Source organism: Triturus cristatus, chromosome 11 (assembly GCF_964204655.1).
Source record: "Triturus cristatus chromosome 11, aTriCri1.1, whole genome shotgun sequence".
Classification (NCBI taxonomy): Eukaryota; Metazoa; Chordata; class Amphibia; order Caudata; family Salamandridae; genus Triturus; species Triturus cristatus.
Window position 1 is genome coordinate 437,809,867 of NC_140594.1, and position 17,102 is coordinate 437,826,968.

General features: G+C 47.7%; 1 protein-coding gene across 2 annotated transcripts in view; it reads left to right on the forward strand.

The window, feature by feature from the left end:
- Positions 1–17,102, forward strand: part of SLC23A2 (solute carrier family 23 member 2) — an 833,120-nt gene that overhangs the window by 788,482 nt on the left and 27,536 nt on the right. The gene's annotated exons all lie outside the window — the stretch shown is intronic.

Consider the following 17,102-nt stretch of genomic DNA (forward strand, 5'->3'; position numbering starts at 1 on the left):
TATTGACATTAAAATAAATTCACAAAGTGGGATTTGTTTCTAATCACAGAATGTCCCAAATATGCTTAATAGTGGAAGCACAAGCCATTTGTTTCCGAGCCATGGAGTTTCTGTCGTCAGCAATATACACAGAGACAATCAATGTTACGTGTGTAAATCACTGTATAGGAAATGTTACATAAGACAAAGGACTACAAGGTGTAGGAGTCACATGACAACCATATTAGTAGGAAGTATAGTTTAATAGTGATTGATCTGGAGAAACACAAACTCAGAATATACAACTTAATACCACGATTGGGGGTTCTCTTTAATAATCATTATTGATTTCTATCCAAATGATCACTTTTTGCAACATTAGGATAATCAAAGGCTAAGGGAAAAAACATAAAGCTCTAGTTTATACCTTGCAGTTTGTATGCAGCTCTTAGATGAAAGTTAATAGCTCACTGTTCTTTGTTAGGATTTTAACTTATAAACTGCAAGTAGCAAAAGGATCTTACTGACAAAAGCAATAACCCACTGACCTATTTTAAATATGTGCACTTTGTGATGGGCATGGGACATTTTCTTTGTAGCAGGCACATTAACCCTCTGCGTTATCTTTCCATGAGTCAAAACTTCCACTAGACAAAACTCCGATCTCGCTCTAGGAAGAAGTTTATTCACCGGAGTTATCATGACATTTTTATTATTGCCTAAAATTACTGTAGGCCAGGAAGGAGGAAGCAAGTGCTTTTAAAACCATAACTTACAACGCCCCCCCCCCCCCCCCCTCCCTCAGTCAGCACCCGTTGCAGTCACACCGGTCGCACCGCCCTAGAGCCGGCTCTTCTCAGGGTCCTGTGACCTCAGTGACAGAGTCACTGTTGCTCTAGGGTCTGCTAATTCGTAGGCCTGCCCGCAAGACTGGAGGCGAACTTCAGTATGGATTGTGGAGGACAAGCCTTGAAGGTGAACCCACACTTGCCACTGCTAGGGTCCACCTGCTGGTGCTAAGACACCAGGGCTTTTCCAGTTTTGCGGGGCCTTCTAAGGTCTTGCATGGGAATGTGCTCCCTCAGGAGAGTGGTGTGGGGGATTGTTCATGAAGGCTGAACCTGGTTCCCTAGTTCTAAATTTGGCAGCTCTGCCCCCAGTGCTACATCCGCTCCCTCACTGAACACCATAGTGCCCCATTGAAAGAAATTCTCACTGACTTCAACTACAATCCAATTTGACCTGCTATAAACAACTGGATGCGACTCAATTCAAATTACACACTAGGCAAGAGAAATATGCTGTCTAAAGGAAAAAGTAGCAACATCCTGGAAAAAGCAAACACTCATAGGGAATGAAAGATTAAATAAAGCATGTGAAATGTAAGCAGAAACAACATGGTTAACTTAACGCTTTTACATTTATGCAGAAATCAAGGAGTATTTTTGCCTGAAAACTACAGGGCCCAGAAAGGACCCATTTCAATGTCCACTGCTTATATGCTTACAAAACGTAAGCAGTATGGTTTAAAAAGACCACATTCGTGAACACAGAGCCACAGTGCACATTTTGTTTTCCAATCCACCCATCAAGCAGGTATGGCAAACTCGGTAAAGTGACGCTAATGTTTTCGGGGTTTGAATAAAACCAATCCGGCCACTTTAAGAACACTCAGTCTTGCTTTATTCAGTTATTGATTTTTCATATTTTGAACCTTTTATTCCCGTGGCTGCACTTTGGAATATAAAAATGTCAAAACGGCATTTCCAGCAAAAGTTGTTTTCTTTTTTGCATCCATTTCAAAGGGGAACAAATGAACGTCAGGAAGAAAGAGAGGGTGAGAACCATTTCTTGAGTCACGGTAAGTGAGGAGGAGTTAGACAGACAGAGAGGGAATAAGGGTAAGAAAGGGAGGGGGGCGGCTGCCAGAGGCAGAGCAGAAGGGACACCTGTCTTGTCTGGGCAGGAAGCAAGAGACGGAGACCTTTTCCTTCCCTGCTCCCCGCCCGTCCCTGAACAGCCACTAATGCCGAGCCTTCTCTGCAGGCCGTGGATATTTCTTTCGTCCAAGGACGCATGTTCAAAATAAAAAAGTAGGGGAACGGAATCTATAGAATTAAAGAAGTAGGGGCACGCCGTGCCCTGCCGTTCCCGCCCACTTCGACCACTGGTTACAAGCACTTCCCCATACAGGCTTCAGCCGCCGCCCCATCGTCTGCCATAGCCCGGGCGGTACACTTACAGTTTAAATAAAATTCGCATTACTTGAGCTGTCCTGGCCTGGTGACGCCTCAGATAGTAACTAATTCAAAGCATTTCACAGGTCTTAAAAAGACCATTCACCAGTTTAAGTGTCTTTGAATGTTTTCACTGCTTTTTATGTCCCTTGCCAGGCGCGCATGCCCATTCGCTAAAAGAGCTTTAGACCCCTTCCGCTTCAGCCTCTCCTCCCTGGCTTGTAAAGCTTTCTCGCCAGTCACAATTCTTCAGCTATTCTTCATCATTGGGGCCCCGTAGTCACTGCACGCCAGCCGGGTGCAGCGGCGACGGGGCCCAAATGATGGCATTTTACGTAGTATTTCACAGGTCACCCACGGGCTCAAGTTCAAGTGCATGAAGTATTAGACCTGTGTTCCTGAGTGCAAAAGCGACAGGGACAGAGTTGTGGCTAAAAAAAAGAGCATTCTACAACTATGTTGTTGGCCGGTAAGCACTCACGTTAAATAAAAAAAACAAAAAAATGCAAGTAAACTGACCAGCGTAAAATGCATTCTTGAGTGTTTATCCATTTAACTATTTTGTTGGCCTTTAAGCACTGACCTTAAATATAAGATAATCAAGTAAAGTGCCCGGTGTGAAATGCATTTTATCATGTTACGAAAGCTCAGTTGGTTAATGCGATCACTACAGAAGTCTGTGTGTGCAACGAGACAGATCACACATCAGGGAATAGTGACATGCAGTTGTGGTGTTACGAGGTCCCAGCCTGTGACTGAAAGCAATGTGAATATACGTCATCATTTTAAAACAAATTGTATTAATTGCAGAAAAGTGTGCAAAAAAATATTTGCGTCCTGTCCAAAGCCATTTTTTGGTCATAAAACTTGCAGTTTGTAATGTCACACTTTTTACGACCCCTAAATGGATTTTTTAATGTACTAAAACCATTTTGTGACCCAGTAACTCGTTAACTAATTGCAATAAAAGGTCACAAAGGCATAACAAATCATTATTTGGAAGAGGTGTGTTTAGGGCTTTCCTTTTAAGCAGTGATTTGTTATGGTATGTGTCAATGTTTACAGCAAAAATCGGGTCGTAAAACATCAGAAACTTACCGATTCCCGAGTTGGGGTGATAGCATTTGCAAATGTGAATGCAAAAAAGCAAAGTTTGTTGGGCAGTAGGCAACTTAAAAAAAAAAAAAAATGCTTTCTTTTGGGGTTTTTTATGGGGCGGTGGTGGAGTCAGGTGGGGTTACAACCTCCAAAGGCAATAGGATTGGTGCCTCATTAATGTACTTCAAATGTATAATCCAGTGGTTCCCAAACTTTTGACTTCTGGGGACCCCCACTTAATCATTACTGGAACCCGGGGACCCCAACCGAATCATTATTCGAATCCGGGGACCCCCCACGAGTCAATACTGGAAGTCAGGGACCCCGGCCTAAGCAATGTTCATGATTTGAACCACAAAACAATACACAAAAATACAAAAAAGCATTCATCAAACAAATACACAAATAACACATTTTATTTAATTAGAAAACATATAATTAAAGTAGAAATCAAAATGTAAGTTTAATAGAATTGTTGGAGCTTTTCTAAATTCAATTGACGCCGCTCATCATTCATACTATATTCAGTTTGATGCACTTGCACTGCTCCCGCAAATCAATTTGAGGATATCAATTTAATTTTTAGCCTCCAGTTTCAAATTCCTTCACATTTACAGTATGTTTTAAAATGTTCAATTGTACATTTAGCCTCTTTATATATCTACACTTTATTGATCTGTTATTATTATTAAATTTTCAAAGTAGTCGCGGACCCCCTGAGGAGGCTTCGGGGACCCCCAGGGGTCCCCGAACCCCAGTTTGGGAACCACTGGTATAATCGGCAAACCTGAATATATTAACCACAAGCAAGCAGATTGACATGTTGAATAGGCACATTGTCAAGCACCAATCAGTAGAGTTTGTCAGCCCCTTTGTCACATATGCTGTCCGAAGATCTTTGCAGGATATCTGGCATGGTGGTGACCGGGGCCTGTCAGGACTTGTCTCTTTATACATATTTTGTAAACAGTAGCCAAATCCGCTCAAACTTGTACATTCTATGTTTGATTAATGCAGTCAATCCTTCTATGGCATAAATGTGCCGCACCTTAGTCCACCACAGTGTGATGCTCCCGGGGAGAGGTTTCTTCCAAGTATAGGCAACCGTGAGTTGTGCTGCTGAAAGGAAGATAAGTAACCAGCCCCTGGGAGTCATATGGGGATAAACAGAGCTCCCTCCAGCCCCACCCTGGAAGAGAACCAGTTGGTCCATCTGCAGGATCACTGAGCAGATCAAGCGGAAAGGCTACAGAGGGGCGACTAATGCCCTTCTTCAGGCCCCTATAAAAGTAATTGTTCAAGAGGTGGCTTAGCCCTACAGCCCTGTTCTTTTACCCTGTGTGAGTTTGCCTAGTGAAGTAGTTGACCGAGGTGGAACTCATCTGCCACGTGCAGCTGGAAGAGTTCTCTGCATGTGTGCCTAACTAGCATATATTGATATAAATCACCCAGTTGTGGGGGCTCTCCAGTCTTCACAGTGATGGCTGTCCGATAGCGGTTAATTTTGTTCCGGTGTTTCAGATGGGTGACCGTGGCATACAGAGGTAGACACTGGGCCGAGAAGCGGCACTGAGACTTCACCCACATGACGTGGTGAAAGGGATTGGTGGAGCACCCCTGTTTAAGAAGCTAACGTGGCTTAGTGTACGGAAGGTGATGCCAGTCTAGAGCAGATTGGAGTTTGGCGTCCCAAACATACTGCTTTATATTGGGAAGCCCTAAGCCCTCGTTGCGTTTACAAGGTCATTCTGTGTACCTACGGTGTAAAAGAATGCCATATTAACTGACAGCTGTTTTTTGGTGTGAAGGACGGTCTCCTTGGGTATTCATAGGGGCGGAGTGTGGGGGACGAATGACAGTTAGGGGAGGTGGCTCATTTTTATACTGTTTATGTGGCAGAGCCTTGAGATCTCCGGCCTACCCCAGTGGTATAGGTCTTTGTGAAGCACATCTAGCACTGGCGGGATATTGCGGGAGTATAGCGTGTGCATTGAATTTGTGAGGGAATTTCCCAAGTAGAGGAGAGATGAGGCTTCCCACAGTAAGCCATGGGTAATGCGCAAACGTCGAGACATTCTGGTAGGGTGTGCCACCCCCACAAGGTCAACAGACTTCGCATAGTTAAGGCAAAGGCCAAAAGCCGCCTCAAACTACTCCAACTCACCTAATTAGAGTAGGAGGGAGGTGGTGGGACAAGTGAGGAAGCACAGGATATCATCGGTGAAGACTGCTAGTGTGTACTGTTTGCCATCCACCTCCAACTCTCTAATCCCAGGATTGGATTCTACGCAATAAATAAGGTATCCCTGTGAAATGGTATGGAGCGGGGAGGTCTCCATTGACCTTAAGGCTGGACTTCAGAGCAACATAATGTTCGAGGCATATGAGCTGCAGATAACACACTTGTGCATAGATCGCCATCTGGTGTTGGGCCCGGATGTTTGCAGTTGTTTCTCCTCTTGGAAAGTCTTTGGAAGTCACGAGGTCGGTGACTCCTCCTTTGGATCGTATTGCGCATGGGCTTTGGCTCCATCCTCAGATTGTTTTTTTCCGCCATCGGGCTCGGATGTGATCTTCGCGCTCCGGTTCCGAACAGCTTCCAGCTCTCCAATTGACGCGCAATCCTCACCCTAATTTGCGGTATTGTTTCGATCGCGATCTCCACACTCGGCGCGGCTCTCATCGATCAAGACTTCGATTCCAGTCGTCGACGGCCTTCGGGCCTACCCAAGCTCCGGTCCTGGCTAATGGAAAGGACTCCCTTCAAGAAGTGCCCTCGATGTGGGTCCAAATTCCCCCACACCGATCTCCACTAAGTATGTAACCTCTGCCTCTCCCCTGAACACGAGGCTCAAGACTGTCCGGCGTGCAAGTCCTTCCGGTCCAAGAAAACCATTAAAGACCGAAGGGCACGAAGAACCATGGCACACTCGTCGACGGCGATTCCAGATGACATCTTCAGAGAAGGCGTCGATGCTCCAGAAGAACACCAGACCGACGAGGGTCTCGTCAGCGCCTCAGAAGCCGACGATTCGGATGTGGAGGACATAACTCCGGCACAGAGGGTCGTGAGTAACGAACCCCCCCCCCCCCCCCCCCCCCACACCCTCGACGACACCAAAAAAGGCTTCGGTCACGCCTTCGTCTCCGGGCCTAGGTAAGACCAAAGAAACTGCTTCTCACACCGCACCTTCGGGACCGGTAAAGAAGCCGATTGAGCCTTCCGGCGGCTCGGGCTCGACCCAGCCCACCGTCGGTGCCCAGAAACACTCCCCGCACCGACGCCGAAAAAGAAAATGACCTCCTCAGCCCCGTGCTCCATACCGAAACACTCGGCGCCGAAACCCAGCTCTAGCTCCTCGTACCGACACCATCCCAGGAACCGACCAAAAAACACAAGGCCATCGACACCGATATCTCGAAGCCGAAAACCATCTCGGCACCGAGTAAACAAACAGCCCTTTTCAAACCGCATAGTTCCAAACAGCGGACTAGCACAGACTCTAAAACCAGAAAACCAACGGCCCGATGCCTTCGGCGCCTATGGACAAACCACCCTCGGAAGAACTCTTTACACCAGATCCATTGCAAAAGACATTGATCAAGGACCCCAATACCGGACACTTGATGCTCAGCATCAAAAAGAGACAGCTGGAAAAACCTGCCCTAGCTCCACCTCCAAAGAGGAAGGACTCTGCTACCTCCCCTTTCACAATGCCTTCACCACCTCCTCCACCCCCTCCACCGTCCCCTCCTCCACCTTCTCAACCCCCACCTCATCATTCTCCAAAACCCTCTCCGGATGATGACGATGATGATAATGATAATGTCTATGATGACATAGGGGACGTAACCCATGACCTACCTACAGGGGACCCCACTCCCACAGGCTCCCCAGACCCATGGGATGACTATAACATCCCTGACATTCCTAACGTCCCACAAGACGATCTCTACCCTTCGAGACCATCCCCACCAGAAGACTCATTAGGGTTCAACCACTTACTCCAGAGGGCTGCACACTATCACGGGGTAGATCTCCATACCGACCCCGTGGAGGAGGACTTCCTTCTCGATACCTTTGACACTACGCACAGGGCCACCTCCATACTGCCCATGCTCAAAGGAGTTATTAAACACGCGCCGGAGGTTTTTAAAGACCCAGTCAGAGCCAGGGTCATTAACCCGCGCATTGACAAAAAATATAAAGCCGCCCCTACAGATCCCTCCTACATCAGAGGGCCAACACCACTAGATAACCTTGTAGTGTCTACAGCACGAAAGAGGGCCAACTCCCAAGCGTCAGGCGAAGCACCACCACCTGACAAAGAGTCAAAACTCTTGGACACATCCGGCAAGCGCACTGTATCACAAGCTGCCAACATATGGCGTATCGCTAATACACAAGCGCTACTAGCAAGATACGACAGGGCCCATTATGACGAACTAGAAGCCATAATGCAACACCTCCCTGACAAATACAAAAACAGGGCAAACGAGTTAATTCAGGAGGGCAAAACCATCACAAATACCTCCATCCGTTGTGCCCTAGATACAGCTGACACCGCCTCCAGAGCCATTAATACCAGCATCCTCCTCCGTCGCCATGCCTGGCTAAGGATCTCTGGTTTTAAACCAGAAGTACAAGCTTCCATCCTGAACCACCCCTTTGACCAGGAACATCTGTTCGGCCGAAAAGTAGATGAGGCCCTAGAAAAAATGAAAAAAGACACTGATACGGCAAAGTCTATGGGAGCCTTACATTCACACCCTCCCAGGCGCTCCTTTCGCCGCTCTTCCTTTCGGAGCACATCCAGAGGCTACTCCTCTGACACCGCTTCCACTTCATATAAGGCCCCTACCCAATCCACCTTTACAAGGGGTTACCAAAGAGGCGGCTACAGAGCCAACAATAATAAAGGCAGAGGCAAGACAAACACCGCCCGCTCTGCCTCCGCACCTACCCAGTGACTTCCCTCCACTCCCCCCAGACCATCCCACTCCGGTCGAGGGCAGACTCCGAAATGTCCTTCCTGTCTGGACTACCGTCACCTCAGACAAATGGGTAACACAAATAATTTGGTCAGGCTACTGCCTAGAACTAATATCTACCCCCCCAAACATTCCACCCAGACAACGCCCAATCTCACAGGAACATCTAACACTACTAAAGCAGGAGATAATCTTCCTCCTACAAAAAGGGGCGATAGAACACGTTCCGACCAACCAACAAAATATGGGGGTCTACTCCCTATATTTTCTCATACCAAAAAGGGACGAGACCCTATGGCCCATCCTAGACCTCAGGCCCCTAAACAGATACATACACTCAGACCATTTTCACATGGTAACACTTCAGCAGGTACTTCCACTGCTTTCCCACAACGATTTCCTGACCACTTTAGACCTAAAAGACGCCTATTTCCACATTCCTGTGCACAACGCTCAAAGGAAGTTCCTCAGATTTGTAGTGGATGGCCAACACTACCAATTCAAAGTACTCCCATTTAGAGTCACAACAGCACCACGAGTATTCACCAAGTGCCTAGCAGTAGTGGCAGCACACCTGCGGAGACAACACATCCCGTCTTCCCATACCTAGACAACTGGCTAATAAAAGCCAGCTCATACAACCAGTGTGTACAACACACGCACGCCACTATCCAGCTACTTCACAAACTGGGCTTCACAGTAAACCACGCAAAGTCCCATCTACAACCATCCGAAATAAAACAATACCTCGGTGCCACCATAGACACCTCAAGAGCGCTAGCCTACCCCAGTCCGGCCAGGATTAAAAGCATTCAGGCTCTACGTGCAAAATTTATGGCACAACACTCCCTTCCAGCTCGAGTGTTTATGCAACTAATAGGGATGGTGGCCTCTTGCATATTCATAGTACTTCACGCAAGACTCCAGATGCGTCATCTCCAAGAGTGCTTAGCGCGCCAATGGAACCTGGCCCAAGGTCAATTAACAGATCTGGTGTTGGTAGACGGTCGTACCCATCGCTCTCTGCAGTGGTGAACCACCAAAAACCTTTCCAAAGGGCGACCGTTCCTGGACCCGGTTCCTCAGATAGTACTGACAACGGACGCATCGCTCTCCGGCTGGGGAGCTCACCTACTACATCACACCATGCAGGGCAGATGGACACCTCAACAAAAGTTACTCCACATCAACCATCTGGAGTTACTAGCTATCTTTTTAGCCCTAAAATCTTTTCAAACACAGATTTCAGGCAAGGCAGTCCTAGTCCGCTCAGACAACATGACAGCCATGTACTATATACAAAAACAAGGCGGCACACACTCGCCACAGCTCTCTCAGCTAGCACAGAGCATATGGAGATGGGCCATACCCCAGAAAATCTTTCTCCTAGCCCAACATGCCCAGGAGTCCAAAAAACCATAGCAGATCTGCTCAGCAGACAAACACAACAACTCCACGAGTGGGAACTCCACCCACAAGTTCTTCATCTGTACTTTCAAATGTGGGGGCATCCACAGATAGACCTCTTCGCCACCCACGAAAACGCCAAATGCCCAAGCTTTGCCGCCAGATATCCACACCCATTGTCCAAAGGCAATGCAATATGGATGAACTGGTCAGGCAGATTTGCATACGCTTTTCTGCCTCTCCCACTCATTCCACTAGTAGTGCGCAAACTACAACACTCCCTCACACTAATCCTAGTAGCTCCAACTTGGGCCAGACAACCGTGGTACACCACACTGCTGGAACTATCCGTAGTACCGCACCAAAAATTACACCTCTCTCCACACCTCTTATCCCAGAACCATGGAGAGATCAGGCACCCGGACCCAGTCCAGCTCAACCTTGCGATCTGGCTCCTGAAATCCTAGAATTCGGTTTCCTGAATCTTCCCCCGACTGTATGAACGTCATCAAAGAAGCTAGGCGACCCACCACTAGAGTGTGCTACGTGGCCAAGTGGAAACGTTTTGTTGTCTATTGTCACAACAATACCATCAATCCCCTAGATGTGTCCATTCAACACATCATAGGCTATTTACTACATCTACAAAGATGCAATCTAGCCTATACGTCCATTAGACTGCACCTTGCAGCCATAGCAGCTTATCTACAAAACAGGCAACATCTATCACTCTTTAGAGTATACCTGCCATTAAAGCCTTCATGGAAGGCCTTAAAAGAATAATTCCCCCCAGAGTGCCACCCTCCCCTGTGTGGAACTTAAATATCGTTCTCACCAGACTAATGGGGCCTCCCTTCGAACCTCTACACAAATGTGAGCTTCAATTCCTAACATGGGAAACCGCTTTTCTTGTAGCCATCACTTCCCTCAGAAGGGTCAGTGAAATACAAGCACTTACCATTCAAGAACCTTTTCTCCAAATGCACCAGAACAAGGTTGTTCTCCATACCAACCCAAAATTCCTCCCTAAAGTCATTTCTCCATTTTACCTAAACCAATCTGTAGAACTACCAGTATTCTTCTCACAACCACAGACGGTTGCAGAAAGAGCTCTTCACACATTAGATGTCAAACGAGCCTTACTCTACAACATAGAGAGAACACAACCTTTCCATAAGACCAAAAAACTGTTTGTCTCTTTCTGACCACCACAGAAAGGCAACCCCATCTCCAAGTCGGGGATAGCTAGGTGGATTGTCAAATGCATTCAGATGTGCTACCACAAAGCAAAATAAACGCTATCCATTCCCCCTAAAGCCCACTCTACACGTAAAATAGGGGCTTCAATGGCATTTTTAGGGAACATCCCATTAAATGATCTCTGCAGAGCAGCTACATGGTCAACACTGCACACTTTCACTAAACACTATTGTGTAGATGTGCAAACTAAGCAACAGGCTAGTGTGGGCTAGGCTGTACTCAGAACATTATTTCAAACCACTGCAACAGATACGGGTAGTCGCCGCTAAGGATGGGTACTGCTATATAATCTATGCATAAGTGTGTAATCTGCAGCTCATATGCCTCGAACGGAATATGCTACTTACCAGTATGCATCTGTTCTTGGCATGTAGAGCTGCAGATCTACACACGCCCACCCGCCTTCCCTGCTGCCTTTATCTGTTCCAGTCTATCTTATTTAGATACAACACACATGGGCATCTTCACTGTTATTACTACGCTCCATCTTTCCCTGCTGGCGAAAACCAATCTGAGGATGGAGCTGAAGCCCATGCGCAATACGATCCAAAGGAGGAGTCACCGACCTCGTGACTTCCAAAGACTTTCCAAGAGGAAAAACAACTGCAAACATCCGGGCCCAACACCAGACGGCGATCTATGCACAAGTGTGTAGATCTGCAGCTCTACATGCCAAGAACAGATGCATACTGGTAAGTAGCATATTCCTTGCCAGTATGTAGGTCACCATATTCGGGCCTAGCCCAGTTTTCATTAGGACCGCCTGGAGAAACTGCCAGTCCAACTGATCGAAAGCCTTCTTTGCATCTATCGAGAGAAGGATCACACATCGCCGACACTTACTGCCAGTTGTAAATTGTCCCTGCCTATTTCAAATGGATCCTGATTTGCAACTAGATAGCAGCAGCGGCCAAATTATGTGGAGGTGGGAGATCAAGATAGAAGTAAAGAATTTAACGTTCAAATTTAAGCTATGCGATGGGCCAGTAGGAACAACAAGCAGAGGGGCCCATACCGGGTTGCAATAATAAAGTGGCTGTGGATTTCATCTTGGTGGGTATCACCATTTTGATTTGCAATAAAGAGTACGAGACCCCAGACAGTGGTTCCGCTAATAATTTGCAGTAGGCTTTGTAAAATGACACTGAGTGCCCATCTGGGCTGGGAGCCTTATTTGCTTTCAATTGTGATGTAGTGGCCCTCACTTCCTCTGGTGCGATTTGGTTCACCAGCTCTTGAAAGAGTGTGGGGTCTATGTGAGGAAAGGAAAAGTCCCCCAAGTAGTGGCCCCAGATATGGGTTGGGCTTGATACCGTGCAGAGTAGTAGAACGTGAATACCTCAAGGATTTCAGGAGTGCCGGCACGGGCATCACCGTTATCTTTAATGAAGGAAACATGGTTCCTCATCTGTTTCTCGTAACGTATAGGCCAACAGCTTATTGGCCTTGTCTCCCTTCTCATAGTATTTCTGGTTGACATAGAGCAGCTTGTCTGCAATATATAATTGCTCTAATTCCCCATGGAATGCGGTGCAGGTCCTTATATACTCTTGACAAGCCTGTAGTCTTATGCTGCACCTGAAGCCGAGAGAGACGAGACTTCAAGTCCGCCTTTTTGGCCTTGGCCAGTATAATAAAGGTGGATGCGTGTGTTTCTTTATTTCCACTGTTGTGGCGCCTTGGCCGCATCCCACGGGTTTGCGCATGAGACGTATCCAGTATCATTATGTTTGAAATAGTGTTAAACAGTATCAAGTCCCTCAACTCCAGGAAAGTGGTTTAGTTGATGTACCAAGTGAGGTCCAATCGCTGAGGGTGGGTGCCCACACCGATCAGTAGGAACACAGAGTATGATCGGACAGAGTCGGAGTGCCAATGGAAGGTGAGAGGATGCGGGGCTGAAGGGGCTGCATGACTTAAATTAGGTTGAACTGCGTATGTCTTGTACAGATTTAAATAGAACTAGGCCAGGCTAAGTGGTATAATTAGTAACATGTTTATGAACAGCCGTTACAGAGACTGTGGTTATTCTTCTAAAAGGGATTTGTAACAAATGTTGCATTTTATAATGTAATTGTCCTTGCAGGATTACGTTTTTGATTATATATTTTAGTGGGTTTCACACTTTGTCCTGGGGGTTTCAGAACATAATAGAAAGCTAGGCTGCTGTTATTATAATATATGCGATTAAGAAACACACTTTTTTTGCAAGACATTGCCCATTGACCACACATTATATGCATTCCGGAGTTTGAAGGAATACTTCTTTGCACCTGGAACTCCACTAACTTTAAAGTTATTTAAAGGCAACTAGGTTATTTTGCCAATTCTCCCGGCTTGGTGGCTTCCAAAATGGATGTAACGCGTCATCTTAAGTGAAAACTGCCTAATATGGGGTGCTAACGATGAATATTTTATTTTTATTTAGAATAGCACTAATAATAAAAGGCAGCAATATTGCCAATAGATGGGCATTCACTTATTCAATCTCAGGATGAATTAAAATGCATTAGGGATAAAGCCTGAGACTTGCGAGTCACACATCCCAAAATTAGGTGAGGGAGCCCACCATAAATAACATTCTGAGACTTGTACATGTGTGTGTGTGACTTCGAAGAAGCCTACATTGCAACATCCCAAAGAGCAGAATGAAAACGCCCCTTATTAGCAAAAGGGGTCATCTTCTTGAAGCAACTTTGTAGAAAAATGGTTTTAAAGTGCATTGTACTGAAATACTTAGAAGGTTCATTATAGGTGTCAAATCACTAATTCCCCTTTTTAAAGATCTGTCAGTAGACCATAAACATTATCAAATTCCCTGAAGCATGTTTGTTGTAATCATGTACGATTTGATCAATGTTTAAGATGCTATATTTACAGCACAATTTTATTGGTTCTAAGGATAGCTCTGCCCCATATCTTGAAGTAGTAACCCGCCTATATTGGCTGACCTGTTAGGCACCTCCCACACCCCTCAAGTTCAGTTCTAGTTGCATCCACTGTCCCCATAATATTCATGAACAGGGCAGATCTATATTCAAACACTAGATGCAGAATACATGAGTTCAAGCACTGTTTTTTGTGAGTATGTTTTATATAGCTCAGACTTGTCCTGAAGGTATCTGTAACGCCCTGAACGTCTCAGGATCGTTTAACAGACACGACAATGAGGACGCAACCACTTGTGAAGGGTTAGTTCTTTTAATGAAGGCAAATAAAATACAAAGAACAAACAAAAGTTATAGTCACTGGAATCCTCCAGGCTAAGTACGTTACCAGCCCACAGCACGGATGGTCCTAACCGTCCTCTGCATATACGCCGATCCCGGCGTATGCCAACAGAGGGCAGAAATGAAATGGCCGACAATGCCAATCGGTAGGCTGTGAGGGGCACGAAGAGTGTTGGGGAGAAACGAGGAGTCAGGGAAACACCCAGCTGGGGTCTCTACCTGAAGGGAGCAGCCGCTCAACCTCTTCCTCAGACTGCACCGGGACGCGGAGTCACCTCCTGGTGATGCGTCACCGATACCCCAATCACAAGCAAGAAGACTGAACCGAGAGCAGCCGCTCGATCGATCCTGTGGACTTCCGAGTCTGTAACGCGGCAAACACCTCCTGGTGTGCGTTACAGCTGGCAGTCCCTGTGTCTCTGGTCGGGCTGGGAGTTACGACTCCAACCAGCAAAAGCGCCACTGCGCTTGGACTCAGCCGAGTCAAAAAGCGAAGCTCAATGGTTGACCGGTAGAGCTTCCGGGTCCTTCACAGGTGACGATGGGGCAAGACACGGCCCAGGGAGTAACGACTCGACCTACCTCCGTTCTTGCCTTACTGGAGCACCACTCCGGAACACTGCTCTTCACGAAGCAGGTACGTCGGTGTAAACACAATATCCGACAGCCTTGTACCTCCCGGTTCCTCCCTTTATAGGGCGTGTTTTCCTTGAGTTATGTAACAGCTCTCCTGTTTACATAAGGGCGTGTTTCCCTTGAGTTATGTAACAGCTCTCCTGTTTACATAAGGGCGTGTTTTCCTTGAGTTATGTAACAGCTCTCCTGTTTACCTAACCTCTCAACCGCTAAGCATCCTGGGAGATGTAGTCCGTTTTCGCTGGTTACCGTTTTCCTCCCCTCGTATGACAGGAATTCTTGACAGTACATCCTCCCTCTCAGCGGCTCCCCACGGGTCCAGCGCTGGCAGGAAAACGCCGATGGAACAAGGAGACCAAGCGCGGAGCATGAACCCCTTCAGCCGGTTCCCATGAATGCTCCTCCGGGCCATAGCCTTTCCACGCAACCAGGTACCACAGCTTCCCCCTGCGCCATTTGGACGCCCGTATGCCCGACACTTCATACTCCACCTCCGACTCCACGCATACCGGCCTAGGTGTCCCAGACGGCTTGGAGGGTGCTGGTTTGAGCAATGATACATGAAAGACAGGGTGTATCCGCAATGACTGGGGCAAGCACACCTTCACGTTCACGGGACCCATACACTTGGTAATTCGATAGGGGCCCATGTACTTGGGATGGAACACACTGTTCTTTCGAAACCTCATGTTTCTTGTGGATATCCAGACGTAGTCTCCAGTGCGGTACAGTGGCCCGGGCCTTCTCTTCCTGTCGGCCGCAGCCTTGTATCGTCTCTTGGCCTCTATTAGGACAGCCCTTGAGCGCATCAACGTGTCTTTTATGTGTGCCACCCTGTCCGCTGTGGCGGGAATCCTGTCCTCTCTGAACGGATGTAGAAATGGCAAGAACCTGGGATGTTGGCCATAGTTGCTATAGAACGGAGATGACTGTGTGGAGCTGTGAGTGGCGTTGTTATAGGCTATCTCTGCAACCCATAGCAAGTCGACCCATTCTTCCCTGCCCTGGTCCACAAAACATCGCAGATACTGTTTGAGCGTTTGGTTCAGGCGCTCGGTTTGGCCGTCCGTTTGAGGGTGGTAGCTGGTGGACAGGGCGGTCTTAACATGCAGCGCAGTGCACCAAGTCTTCCAGAATTGCGCAGTAAACTGCGACCCCCGGTCCGACACGATCACCCCAGGTAATCCATGCAGTCGTACCACATTCTTTAGGAGTAGTGACGCCAATTCCCCGGCCGTAGGGACTCTCTTGCAGGGGATGAAGTGCCCCATTTTCGTCAAGTAATCCACCACCACCAGTATTGCCGTCATCCCCTGGTCTACCGGTAGGCCCACCACGAAGTCCAGTGATATGCTATCCCATGGTCTATCCGGGGTCGGAAGTGGATGTAAGAGCCCTTGGGTTCGGCCATGGTCGGCCTTCATGGTAGCACACGTAGGACACTCCTGTCCCCACCTCCTGACATCCACTCTCATGGTTGGCCACCAGAAATGCCGTCCCATGCTAGCCACCGTTTTTTCAAAGCCCAAATGACCTGCGCATGGAGAGTCATGGCACCAGATGAATGCTTGTTTCCTTAGCCTAGGCGTGGGTATCAATAGGCACCTGCCCTTCAGGGGTATCCCGTCCTTCAGCTGCCATTCTCTGTGACTGAGGAGCCACCTCCGCCATGCGAATGACCTGATACCTCTCTTTATTCCCCTCAGGAAAGTATCCGTTTGGATAACCCCCAATACCATCCTCGGGGAAATGATGGAACGCTCGGTTGCAGGCAATGGTTCCTTAACTGCAGATTGACGGGACAGGGCGTCCGCCTTCCGGTTTTCCGTCCCCGGCCGATATGTGATGCGGAAGTTGAACCCCGCAAAGAAGATCATCCACCGCAGCTGCCTGGGAGAAAGGTGTCTAGTGGCCGTCATGAACTGTAGGTTCCGATGGTCCGTGTACACCGATACCACATGTCTTGCCCCCATCAACCAATGCCTCCATTCGGTGAAGGCGTCCTTGATTGCGAGAAGCTCCTTCTCCGCAATATGGTAGTTGCGTTCGGCGTCGTTGAGTTTGCGGGACATGTACCCAACGGGATGAAGCACCCCTGTGTCGTGGTTGCGTTGGGACAAGATAGCCCCCAGCGCCACATCCGACGCGTCCGCTTCCACCACGTAGGGGAGATCCGGATCGGGGTGAGCCAACACCGGCGCCTTACCAAAGGCGCTTTTCAGGGCCTCAAAGGCTTTGTTCGCTTCAGGGGACCAGACAAACT